Source organism: Notolepis coatsorum, assembly GCF_963971535.1.
Source record: "Notolepis coatsorum genome assembly, chromosome: 2".
Lineage (NCBI taxonomy): Eukaryota > Metazoa > Chordata > Actinopteri > Aulopiformes > Paralepididae > Notolepis > Notolepis coatsorum.
In genome coordinates, this window is record NC_140166.1 from 216,295,206 (window position 1) to 216,308,006 (window position 12,801).

Consider the following 12,801-nt stretch of genomic DNA (forward strand, 5'->3'; position numbering starts at 1 on the left):
TGTGAAACCCATAGATAATAATGTTTTCTGACAATAATAGAACAATATTAGAATATAACTTCTGAAAAAAAGGTTTAGTATATTTATTATTATTTTATTTATTTATATTTAGTATTTGTATAGTACAGTTTTACCTTGCTGGGTCAAGAATGACCCTAACACCACAGTCGTACCTTTTTTTCTGCAGATACCTTCAGAATTTTCAAAATGGTGAAACATAGTTTTGCTGTGCTTATATACAGTATGTGTTGTGGAGGATATCATAAAGCCTTGTTCTAATAAAATCAACTACATGGTAGTTATTACATATTATAACCTTGAAACGGGTCGCTGGAGTCCCTAACACCACATAAAGGGTTAACCCTTAACCCTTTCACTGCCACACAACCGTATGTGGTGTGGTAGTGAAAGGTTAACCTTCTGTAGTGTGGTAGTGAAAGGGTTAAATTTGGGTTCAGACCTGTTAACAATTCTAGTTTATGATCCTAATTTGGTTGTGAGAAATCAACGTTGTATGACTCATCATAGTCAATGCCCCCATTTACTGTCTAACTAAGGAGCATCCCCAGATTTTACACCCAGCTAGCTGTAGGAGAGAGTGGTGCGTGTTCACAAATAGTGATTGAACTGTCCTGGGGCACAGCATTATGTGAATCCTTACAATCGGTGACATTCCTTGCACAAAGGCACCTCAACAGTAGTAGAGGAACATTTGTTTGCTTCCTTTGTGCCTAGATTTTACGGGGATTAGAACCAGCAGCTTACAGTCACAAGTCCCTCTCTCTATCCTCTCTAGGCTGTCGCTACCCGTCGACTCTCTCTGGCAATAAACTAAATTTGAATCCTGTAATCGCTCTTGAGGCGCTCCACAGTGATGTGAATCACTACCGCTGAGACCAACAGAGGAGGCTACAAACACCTCTGTCACGTAGGAACCGATCAGACTGAACAAGAAAGGATGTGTTCAGCTACAGTATGTTTGAAAGGCAAATTAAATTTTTATTGTTAAAAGAACAATGGATTTTGTATCTACTTAAAATGCACAAGGAAGCTTGTAAAATTTATGTAAATGATCCAAACTTGTTGGATTTGAGCAATTCAAGGATTCATGTTTTATTCTATATGATACGATTTATGTTCTATTCTATTCTATAAGATGTATGTACTATTCTATAACATAAGATGTATCTACTATTCTATAACATAATATTTATGTTCTATTCTAGCCATAAGAAATATGGAAATATAATGTTTTTGACAACTTTTCAACATTTTATAATACACAAAACAGCAGCAAGGAGATAGATAGATAGATAGATAGATAGATAGATAGATAGATAGATAGATAGATAGATAGATAGATAGATAGATAGATAGATAGATAGATAGATAGATAGATAGATAGATAGATAGATAGATAGATAGATAGATAGATAGATAGATAGATAGATAGATAGATAGATAGATAGATAGATAGATAGATAGATAGATAGATAGATAGATAGATAGATAGATAGATAGATAGATAGATAGATAGATAGATAGATAGATAGATAGATAGATAGATAGATAGATAGATAGATAGATAGATAGATAGATAGATAGATAGATAGATAGATAGATAGATAGATAGATAGATAGATAGATAGATAGATAGATAGATAGATAGATAGATAGATAGATAGATAGATAGATAGATAGATAGATAGATAGATAGATAGATAGATAGATAGATAGATAGATAGATAGATAGATAGATAGATAGATAGATAGATAGATAGATAGATAGATAGATAGATAGATAGATAGATAGATAGATAGATAGATAGATAGATAGATAGATAGATAGATAGATAGATAGATAGATAGATAGATAGATAGATAGATAGATAGATAGATAGATAGATAGATAGATAGATAGATAGATAGATAGATAGATAGATAGATAGATAGATAGATAGATAGATAGATAGATAGATAGATAGATAGATAGATAGATAGATAGATAGATAGATAGATAGATAGATAGATAGATAGATAGATAGATAGATAGATAGATAGATAGATAGATAGATAGATAGATAGATAGATAGATAGATAGATAGATAGATAGATAGATAGATAGATAGATAGATAGATAGATAGATAGATAGATAGATAGATAGATAGATAGATAGATAGATAGATAGATAGATAGATAGATAGATAGATAGATAGATAGATAGATAGATAGATAGATAGATAGATAGATAGATAGATAGATAGATAGATAGATAGATAGATAGATAGATAGATAGATAGATAGATAGATAGATAGATAGATAGATAGATAGATAGATAGATAGATAGATAGATAGATAGATAGATAGATAGATAGATAGATAGATAGATAGATAGATAGATAGATAGATAGATAGATAGATAGATAGATAGATAGATAGATAGATAGATAGATAGATAGATAGATAGATAGATAGATAGATACAGATACAGATACATGACCATGCCGCAAATACTGCGGCATGGTCATGCTGGACCTACAAAAGGCCTTCGACACTGTCAATCACTCCATTCTAATGGACAAGCTAAAAGCAATTGGTTTTGATAGCCTATCGGTGAGCTGGATGCAATCCTACCTGGAGGGGAGAGAACAGATGGTAGAGGTAAACGGTACTCTATCCCCCCCCCTCACAGTGAGCTGTGGTGTTCCACAAGGAAGCATACTAGGACCGCTACTCTTCCTAATTTATGCAAATGACATGTCGTCAGCCTGTGACTGCAACTTGTTCCTGTTTGCGGACGACTCAGCCCTGCTGGTCTCTGACAAGAACAAATTGCAGGTTGAAAAAACCCTCAGCACGGAACTAGGCAAAATCTGCATATGGCTCGCTGATAACAAACTATCATTACACATGGGCAAAACAGAGTCCATTCTCTTCGGTTCAAATAACAAACTCAGCAAGACCGACGGCTTCTCAGTTACAGTGGGTGACAATATTGTCACAAGGAAAGACGAAATTACCTACCTGGGTTCCATCCTAGAGGCAAATCTTTCCTGTGACAAAATGGCATCCAATGTAATAAAAAAAGTCAACCAACGAACTAGATTCTTGTACCGGATCTCCTCTCTGGTAAACAAGAATACCCTGAGGACTCTGGCAGGAGCACTCATTCAAGGGTACTATGACTATGCGTGCACCTCATGGTACCAAAGCACCTCAAAGGCGCTTAAAACAAAATTACAAACATCACAAAACAAACTGGTCAGACTACTACTTGACCTGAACCCCAGAACCCACCTCACCCCTGCCCACTTTGCCAACCTAGGATGGCTTAGAGTAGACGACAGAGTACAGCAACTTGCAATGGGCCTGGTCTACAAGATACACTATACGACCGGGGTGCCCATGTACATGTCAAAATACTTCCCAAAGGTCAGTGAATACCACAACCACTACACCAGAGGAAGCTCAACAAATCATGTTAAACCCAGATTCGGCTCAAACAAGGGACTAAACACGTTTCGCAATTATGCCACAACAATGTGGAACGCCCTACCCAAAGCTGTAAAGGAATGTGAATCCCTGCCCACATTCAAAACCGCCCTTAAAGAGCACCTACGGGAGGCTGCAATTCGAAACTGGCCACCGTAAATGCCCAAAACCCCCACCACCTCCTAATAGACAGTCTCCTCCCCACCGCATGTATATATTCCCTCCCCGCCGTATGTATATTCCCCTCCCACCCACCCACCCCCTCCTAATGTACAGTCCCCTCCCCATCATATGTATATACTCTGTCAGGATCTAGGGGTAACAGTACTGTATATTTGAATACCGCCTATGTCACAAATGTATCAGTACTAAATACCTATATGTCCCTATGCCATAAATGTCATGTATGTTATGTATGTCATAAATGTCTATATGAATTGAAAATGGGGGACCCTGATGGAAACAAGACAAACGTCTTTCTCAGGTCTGCATCCCCTTAACAATTGTATGTATTGAGCCGTACTGTATTGTACCCATTCTGCAATCTGTTAAATAAAGTTTTCATTCATTCATTCATTCATAGATAGATAGATAGATAGATAGATAGATAGATAGATAGATAGATAGATAGATAGATAGATAGATAGATAGATAGATAGATAGATAGATAGATAGATAGATAGATAGATAGATAGATAGATAGATAGATAGATAGATAGATAGATAGATAGATAGATAGATAGATAGATAGATAGATAGATAGATAGATAGATAGATACCTGCAAGTGCTACTCTTCTGCATGACTTCAGCCCTGTGGAAGCCAGACAGCTTGCAGAATCCGTCATTACTGTAGACTACTGGCCACTCCACGATCTGGGCGTTCCCCAGGAGGAAACTGGTCTCTGACAGGGGACAGGGGACATGTCATGTCAGACTACAGCCTTAGTCAATTACTTTACATACCATATAATATGACGTTGAATAGCAAACCCGAATGACAAACTAGAGTGTAGGCCGAGGTATAGAGGAGGCACGCCGCGCTAAAGACAGGTACCATATAATTAAAACCTTCTAGATTCAAATTTGTCATGTCATCCTCCGTCTCAGCTGATAGAGTTGTATCCTTCCTGATGACCTGTCGTACAGAACTTGTAAGTCGCTTTGGATAAAAGCGTCAGCTAAATGACTAAATGTAATGTAATGTAAAATGTCTCTCTCTCACCCTGATTTCCTGTCTCTTACTGGAAATCAGAAATGCCTTAAAATGCCTTAAAAATCTATCTATAAAAATAAAGGTCTGTGTGCTACAGTGGAGCGCTTACCATTAAACCAGACCTGTGTGCCCAAACAGAACCTGGAGGCTACTATAGCACACGTTGCAGGAATTCAACCCCCCAATCTCATCGAACTAGCTTATTCCCAAATCATTCCTGCTTATTGGCCACAGCAGACCGGCCGACACAGTTTGCCAACCCCCCCCCCCCCCCCCCCCCACGTGCTGCTTATGGCGGTGTGCTCCAAATTAGGGGTGGTATCTCATTCTGGCAAGAATTTACAAACACAACAACAGATTTTAGAGGGGAAAAAAATACTAACAATTTACCAACCCACCATCTCCCTTGGCAGATCTGAGCAAATTACTCCACTGGCTACAATAGAGTGCAACAAATACATAGCCAGGCATTCTGGGTAATGCCATCCTGGAGAGTCATCGGCGCTGGTTACGAGGCATTTCCCCACCCCCTCCCAGGTAGATTGAGTTATTGTTGTTGTTGTTGTTGTTGTTGAGGTGGGTACAGTGCAGAGGAAAGAGTGGGTGCGCCGCAACGCCGCCGCCGTTAGTCGACGCTAATCAGGCTGATAGGTCTTCCAGAGAGAGAGAGAGAGGATGGGGTTATAGCATTTTAAATTTTTTCCCCCCATCCCAATTTCATATTATCCAATTCTTCCCTCCCCTGTCTTGAACGTTGCTAGACTATGCCTCCCACAGGTCGGTTGTAGTGAGGACAGAAGCCTTGCATCACGTGTCCCCTCCGGTACACGAGGAGGCAGCCTGTCGCATCTTTTCACTGCAGCAGCTCGATCTCTCAGTGGCGAGGAGTAACGAGTGGGAGGCTCACGCTGCCCCCGCTACTTCCTGCTTCCGCCGCACCGGCGTCACCAAACCGACCTGTAGAAGTCGCTGTCCACAACGTAAAATCCCCACCCACCGGCTTTCCCACCCTCTAACACTTGCCAATTGTGTTAGTATGAACGACCGGCCAGCCGGTAGCAACGCCGAGAGCTGGGCTCGAGCCCAGCGTCTCCTGCGTTAGAGGCGAGCGCCTTGCCCACTGCGCCAATGAGCCGCCCTCCTCGACTATATTTTTACGTGAGGCGATACGGAAAGGAAGGAGAGTTCTCAGAATACAGAATATCATAGCGGCAAACTCATAGAGAGTGGGGAAAAAGGTGACGGACACACAAAACCACTCGGAAATCGTTCACTTAAGTGTCCTACTGTACTTCAGGATCAAAAGGGTGTCTGTGACCTAAAGGTGACTAGTTTGCAGGTGTGTGGTATATTGTTCACCTCTGCATTTGCTTGCACCGGCACGAGACCTTGTGTTCCCCACGACATTTCCCAGACGAGGACATACCTGGAGAACTCTTCCTCCTGCCCTTCCTCCTGCCCTGTCATATTGGCAACCCACTTATCATCGCCTACAGGCTACGTGCCACCAGGGGCACTACTGGAAGTGGGCAGAGTAGTGGAATATAGACTACCTAGGGGCCCGCAGACGGTCTGGACTGAAAGGTTTATTTTTAAAAGTTCAAAAAGAGTTCCACGCTGTGCCTCTGCATGCGATGCCCTCTGTAATAAATCCGAGAGCAGTGTTTCCTCCCGAATGTGTTCCTACTAGCTGGGGTGGAAAACACAGAGCCAGGGTCCACTTTGTGAGATACTGGCAGCATGACACAGTGGTCATGTGGAGCATGATGGAGCATTCTACATTCTGTTGCTACACCATATACTTGTGCTGTTCAAGTTGGTCATGAGCAGTAAGACTCCTGTTTTTATACATAATCAGATTGTTTTTAGTAATACTGTGCACGAGCATTACACTAGAGGTTCCAGTAGTGGGCAGCTTGAATTGCCAGGTCCTAGAACCAGCGCTCTGGGGAGATCTTTTATTTTTAGAGCATTAACTCTGTGGAATGGCCTGCCTCGGAACCTCTGCTGCATTTAAAGTAGATTCACTTTTAAAAAGAATCTTAAATTGTTTTTAAATTGTTTTTAACACTGTATAGTAATTTTTTGTTTTTGTTTTACACTAATGTAATTTTAGCTATATGAATTGTTACAGTAGGTTCATTATGCATTGTGTGTACTGACTTTTAATAATTTAGTTTTTTGCAATAGTGATTGTTTTTGTGTGTTTTTTTGTGTGTGGACCCCAGGAAGACTAGCTGGTTGCTATCGCACCAGCTAATGGGGATCCCTAATAAAATAAAATAAAATCAAATATTCACGATGCATGCCTCCCCCCTTGTTTAGAATTAAGGAATGAATCGTTGCATTTGCTTTTCTGGAAAGCAAAGCACTTTACACCACTGTGTAGCGCTCAGCGTTGGCCCACGTGGGCTCGACAGCTGCCAGTGCCACACACCGGCGCCAGGCACACATCTATGGCTCAAAGGCTCGGGGGAGATGAGGATTGATATCAGCCAATTAGGGAGAGGGATGATTAGGTGGCCTCAGTGTCAGAGACCTGAGGTAATTTGGCCAGGAACGTCGGGGAACCCACTACTCTTTGCAATAGACGCCATGGGTTCTTTAACGAGCCGGTTTAACGTCTCGTTTGAAGGATGGCACTCGCAACTGTGCGGTGACCCCGTTACCATAACAAGGGGCATTGTTACCGCCAAGTCCAGAGGACAGAGCGCTCCCTGCTGGACAACAACACCGCCAGGTCCAGAGGACAGAGTGCTCTCCCTGCTGGACAACAACACCACCAGGTCCAGAGGACAGAGTGCTCCCTGCTGGACAACAACACCACCAGGTCCAGAGGACAGAGTGCTCTCCCTGCTGGACAACAACACCACCAGGTCCAGAGGACAGAGCGCTCCCTGCTGGAGGACAACACCACCAGGTCCAGAGGACAGAGCGCTCCCTGCTGGACAACAACACCACCAGGTCCAGAGGAAAGAGTGTCTCCCTGCTGGACAACAACACCACCAGGTCCAGAGGACAGAGCGCTCCCTGCTGGACAACAACACCACCAGGTCCAGAGGACAGAGCGCTCCCTGCTGGACAACAACACCACCAGGTCCAGAGGACAGAGCGCTCCCTGCTGGACAACAACACCACCAGGTCCAGAGGACAGAGCTCTCCCTGCTGGACAACAACACCACCAGGTCCAGAGGACAGAGCGCTCCCTGCTGGACAACAACACCACCAGGTCCAGAGGACAGAGCTCTCCCTGCTGGACAACAACACCACCAGGTCCAGAGGACAGAGCGCTCCCTGCTGGACAACAACACCACCAGGTCCAGAGGACAGAGTGTCTCCCTGCTGGACAACAACACCACCAGGTCCAGAGGACAGAGCGCTCCCTGCTGGACAACAACACCACCAGGTCCAGAGGACAGAGTGCTCCCTGTTGGACAACAACACCACCAGGTCCAGAGGACAGAGAGCTCCCTGCTGGACAACAACACCACCAGGTCCAGAGGACAGAGTGTCTCCCTGCTGGACAACAACACCACCAGATCCAGAGGACAGAGCGCTCCCTGCTGGACAACAACACCACCAGGTCCAGAGGACAGAGCGCTCCCTGCTGGACAACAACACCACCAGGTCCAGAGGACAGAGTGCTCCCTGCTGGACAACAACACCACCAGGTCCAGAGGACAGAGTGTCTCCCTGCTGGACAACAACACCACCAGATCCAGAGGACAGAGCGCTCCCTGCTGGACAACAACACCACCAGGTCCAGAGGACAGAGTGCACTCCCTGCTGGACAACAACACCACCAGGTCCAGAGGACAGAGCGCTCCCTGCTGGACAACAACACCACCAGGTCCAGAGGACAGAGTGCTCCCTATTGGACAACAACACCACCAGGTCCAGAGGACAGAGTGTCTCCCTGCTGGACAACAACACCACCAGGTCCAGAGGACAGAGTGCTCCCTGCTGGACAACAACACCACCAGGTCCAGAGGACAGAGCGCTCCCTGCTGGACAACAACACCACCAGGTCCAGAGGACAGAGCGCTCCCTGCTGGACAACAACACCACCAGGTCCAGAGGACAGAGCGCTCCCTGCTGGACAACAACACCACCAGGTCCAGAGGACAGAGTGCTCCCTGCTGGACAACAACACCACCAGGTCCAGAGGACAGAGTGCTCCCTGCTGGACAACAACACCACCAGGTCCAGAGGACAGAGTGCTCCCTGCTGGACAACAACACCACCAGGTTCAGAGGACAGAGCGCTCCCTGCTGGACAACAACACCACCAGGTCCAGAGGACAGAGTGTTACCTGCTGGACAACAACACCACCAGGTCCAGAGGACAGAGTGCTCCCTGCTGGACAACAACACCACCAGGTCCAGAGGACAGAGTGTCTCCCTGCTGGACAACAACACCACCAGGTCCAGAGGACAGAGTGTTACCTGCTGGACAACAACACCACCAGGTCCAGAGGACAGAGTGCTCTCCCTGCTGGACAACAACACCACCAGGTCCAGAGGACAGAGTGCTCCCTGCTGGACAACAACACCACCAGGTCCAGAGGACAGAGTGTCTCCCTGCTGGACAACAACACCACCAGGTCCAGAGGACAGAGTGCTCCCTGCTGGACAACAACACCACCAGGTCCAGAGGACAGAGTGCTCCCTGCTGGACAACAACACCACCAGGTCCAGAGGACAGAGCGCTCCCTGCTGGACAACAACACCACCAGGTCCAGAGGACAGAGTGCTCTCCCTGCTGGACAACAACACCACCAGGTCCAGAGGACAGAGCGCTCCCTGCTGGACAACAACACCACCAGGTCCAGAGGACAGAGTGCTCCCTGCTGGACAACAACACCACCAGGTCCAGAGAACAGAGTGTCTCCCTGTTGGACAACAACACCACTTTCCCACAACGGCGTGACCGGGGCTTGAACTGGCAACCGTCCGATCACGAGGCCAGAGCCTTACCTATGTCGCCTCCCTGCCCTGCCCTGCCCTGCCCTGCTCGGACATGCTAACTTCCTGGACATGCTAACTTCCTGGACATGCTAACTGTCCCGACATGCTAACTGTGCTAGGATGCTTAGAAATGCTAACGTTTTCTGCTTCAAATATCTCAAAATCCAAAACACATTGTGATTGGTGCAAGTTATTTCTGGATGAACTGAAAGGCCCCAGTCTGTGATAAATCAGACAGACTTCTGGATTAGAAGGCTTCTAAATCAGGAGACTTTTCTAACACATAAAGCATGTGGTGCCAGCGCAAGAGGACGCAATAATCACAAAGAATTTTAGAACCATCGCGACCTCATCTGGCTCCCTCTTGAAACCAAACAGAGATTGTTTTGGTGGTTTTTTTCTCCCCAGAAGAAAAACAAATGACCGAACGACGACAATTCGGAACAGGTTTAACCTTTCTACGCCCCCTCCGTCTCTTTCCAATCACTTCACAGTATTCGGTTGCAGACGTCTTCGCAGGAAGAAAACAGGCGACTGTAATCAAATAGAGGGTGAATTGTCATTAGATGACAACTGTGGCAAATGAGCTGTGGCCGTATTGTAGGGCAAGACACTGGAATACCATGAATTACTACAGTGGCCTTCAGCGAGATAAAAAAAAGGGGGGAAAACATTCTCTAGTGCGCTGCAGCCTTCTGCAGACGCCCGTGGGTACAATGCAACACCCAATCAGAGCACAATCTAGAAACTCCACTCCTCTTATTCCAGTCAATTACTACTGTCTTTTCAGATTAAAACAACAACAACAACAAAAACGCTCTTTTCTTGTGGTCACAGGCTGCAGTCTTCGGTGTGCGTGGACACGATGTAAGTAACGCTGAATAATGCTACAACAACCAGGAACGCAGTGATAATATGAAAGGTGCACACGACTATGATCTCCAGTCCATGACCGCACAGTAATGCCACCAACAATCACAAACAAAAATAAATAATGTCGTTTTCCACAAGAGTATTATTTAGTTTATTTCCTCAAAGAGGCTGTATTTTCAGGTAACTTGTCTGATATCTGATATAGTACTAAGGCTACTTAGCCTTCTATACAGTATACATTTTAGACCATAAGGATGGATATCATCTTAACCCTTTCACTGCCACACTACAGAAGGTTAACCCCCTTTACGTTGCAGTGAAAGGGTTAAAAGGGTAAACTCTATTTCACAAATAAAAAGGTGGGTAAACTGAAATTAGGTGGGTTTTACCCTCAACTAAAGTCCCTGAAACTAATATCTACTCTGATGAATCACTCGGGTGTTTTTTCAGCAGGAGATGGGGGGGGGGGGAACAACCTAATCCAACTATCACTCTCAGATTAATCGCGAGCCTTGCAGCTCAGCTGTAGCGTCCTCCACCAGGGCAGCTCCATCGGAACTGAGTCCCGGGGACGCTGTGTGACAGAATTCTAGAACCATCTTGACCTTTACCTCTTCGTCTTCCTTCTTTTTCATCCCGAGCCAATTACTTCAGTGACTTCTCAGCAGAACAGAGAGAGAGGGGGGTAGAAATAACACGGAAGCCAGTGGCGGCCAAGTGCACGGTGGTCGTTTATTATATCGTGGTGAAGCTTTTACTGCAAGTGACTTGAGAAAAAACACGATGTGGGAAAATATAGAGCATGTGTTTACAAATTAATAGATTGAATAGCATTTTTACCCGGTAGAATTGTAAATCTAACTTAAAATAAAAACGGTAATTATGTCATTAAACAAAATGCACTGCTCTTACATAAGAACGGGGGGGGGGGGGGCGGTAAATACTAATTTTAACTGTTATAGAATCATTCCCATTCACCCTCCGCGATAAAAAAAAATATATATATATAATAATACGATTGGAAGTAGACAAGATAACTGCCAATTATTGATTAGATGGTTAATAGCTTAGACGGGGAGTTACTTCCGCGCGAGATCAATACTGAGCATCAGCTTGAATGGAATAGACTACTGGCAGTCAATTAACCGACATAAAGTTTTGATACTGTAAGAATGAGCGCTACTAGTACTAGGCAGCCTACTTACTATAAATAATGCCACGTTATTATTATATCAGCAACAGCAGTAGTATAGTGTATAGGATCATGGTGAAAAGCATAATTTATATTAGGTGACTTTGTGAGGGAGAACATAATGTTAGGACAACAATGACAGCGAAAAGAATAATGCTGATTATTGTCTGAGTGCATGGTATAAGAATATAATAGAATGGAATATAAGTACTTTATTTATCCCGGAGGGAAATTCAGCACCACCACAGATCGCTCACAATAATAAACATTTAGGTAGTAAAAAATAAGCAACAAACAAACAAACAAACAAACAAACAAGCAAACAAGCAAACAAACAATCCAAAGAAGCTCCCGCGGCCGGGGATGGAACACTGACTTACCGCTTGAACGCCGGACAATGTTCTCCAAAAAAGTGTTCTGCGGTGCCACAAGCCCTCTCTTTCCCCCGGGCATCCTGTGGTCTGGGTCGGGGGGGACGCTCTGTGTAGCGGCCGCGGGTGATGATGATGGGTATCAGTCGGAGGGACGGGGGAGCAGCTCATTGTAAACCCTGCTGCGCGTCGGCTGCTCAGAGCGCACTGTGCGTGGTGTGGCCCGGGAGGAGCGCGTCTCTCTCGCCTGCAAGAAGCGCTGCCTGCATGCTGCTGGCTGGCTCTCCGATGATGTCTCCAGAACGCATGCGTAGATATCAGTCACCAGGAGGACTCCTCCAGTCCGACAAGGGGGAGGGGCGGGGGGGGGGGGGGGGTTGAAAATTGGGGGACCCTGATGTAAACAAGACGAAAACGTCTTTATCTGGTCTGCATCTGCTGCTGGACCTCTGGACTTGAACTGTGCCGCACTGTATGTCCCTATGCCATAAATGTCATGTATGTTGTGTCGTATGTCATCATAAATGTCACTATGAATTGAAAATGGGGGACCCTGATGTAAACAAGACAAACGTCTTTCTCTGGTCTGCATCCCCTTAACAATTGTGTGTATTGAGCCGTACTGTATATTGTACCCATTCTGCAATCTGTTAAATAAAGTTTTCATTCATTCATTCATTCATTCATTCA

At 44.9% G+C, this 12,801-nt stretch overlaps 1 pseudogene across 1 annotated transcript in view; it reads right to left on the reverse strand.

The window, feature by feature from the left end:
- LOC311223754 (voltage-gated delayed rectifier potassium channel KCNH5-like) overlaps nucleotides 1-12,193 on the reverse strand; it is a 301,501-nt pseudogene extending 289,308 nt beyond the window's left edge. Inside the window, exons 1-2 of the transcript in view lie at nucleotides 12,121-12,193; nucleotides 4,274-4,397 (exon numbers count right to left, since the gene is read on the reverse strand). The product of the transcript in view is annotated as a voltage-gated delayed rectifier potassium channel KCNH5-like (transcript). The remainder of the gene's footprint in view (nucleotides 1-4,273; nucleotides 4,398-12,120) is intronic.
- Nucleotides 12,194-12,801: the final 608 nt, after the last annotated feature.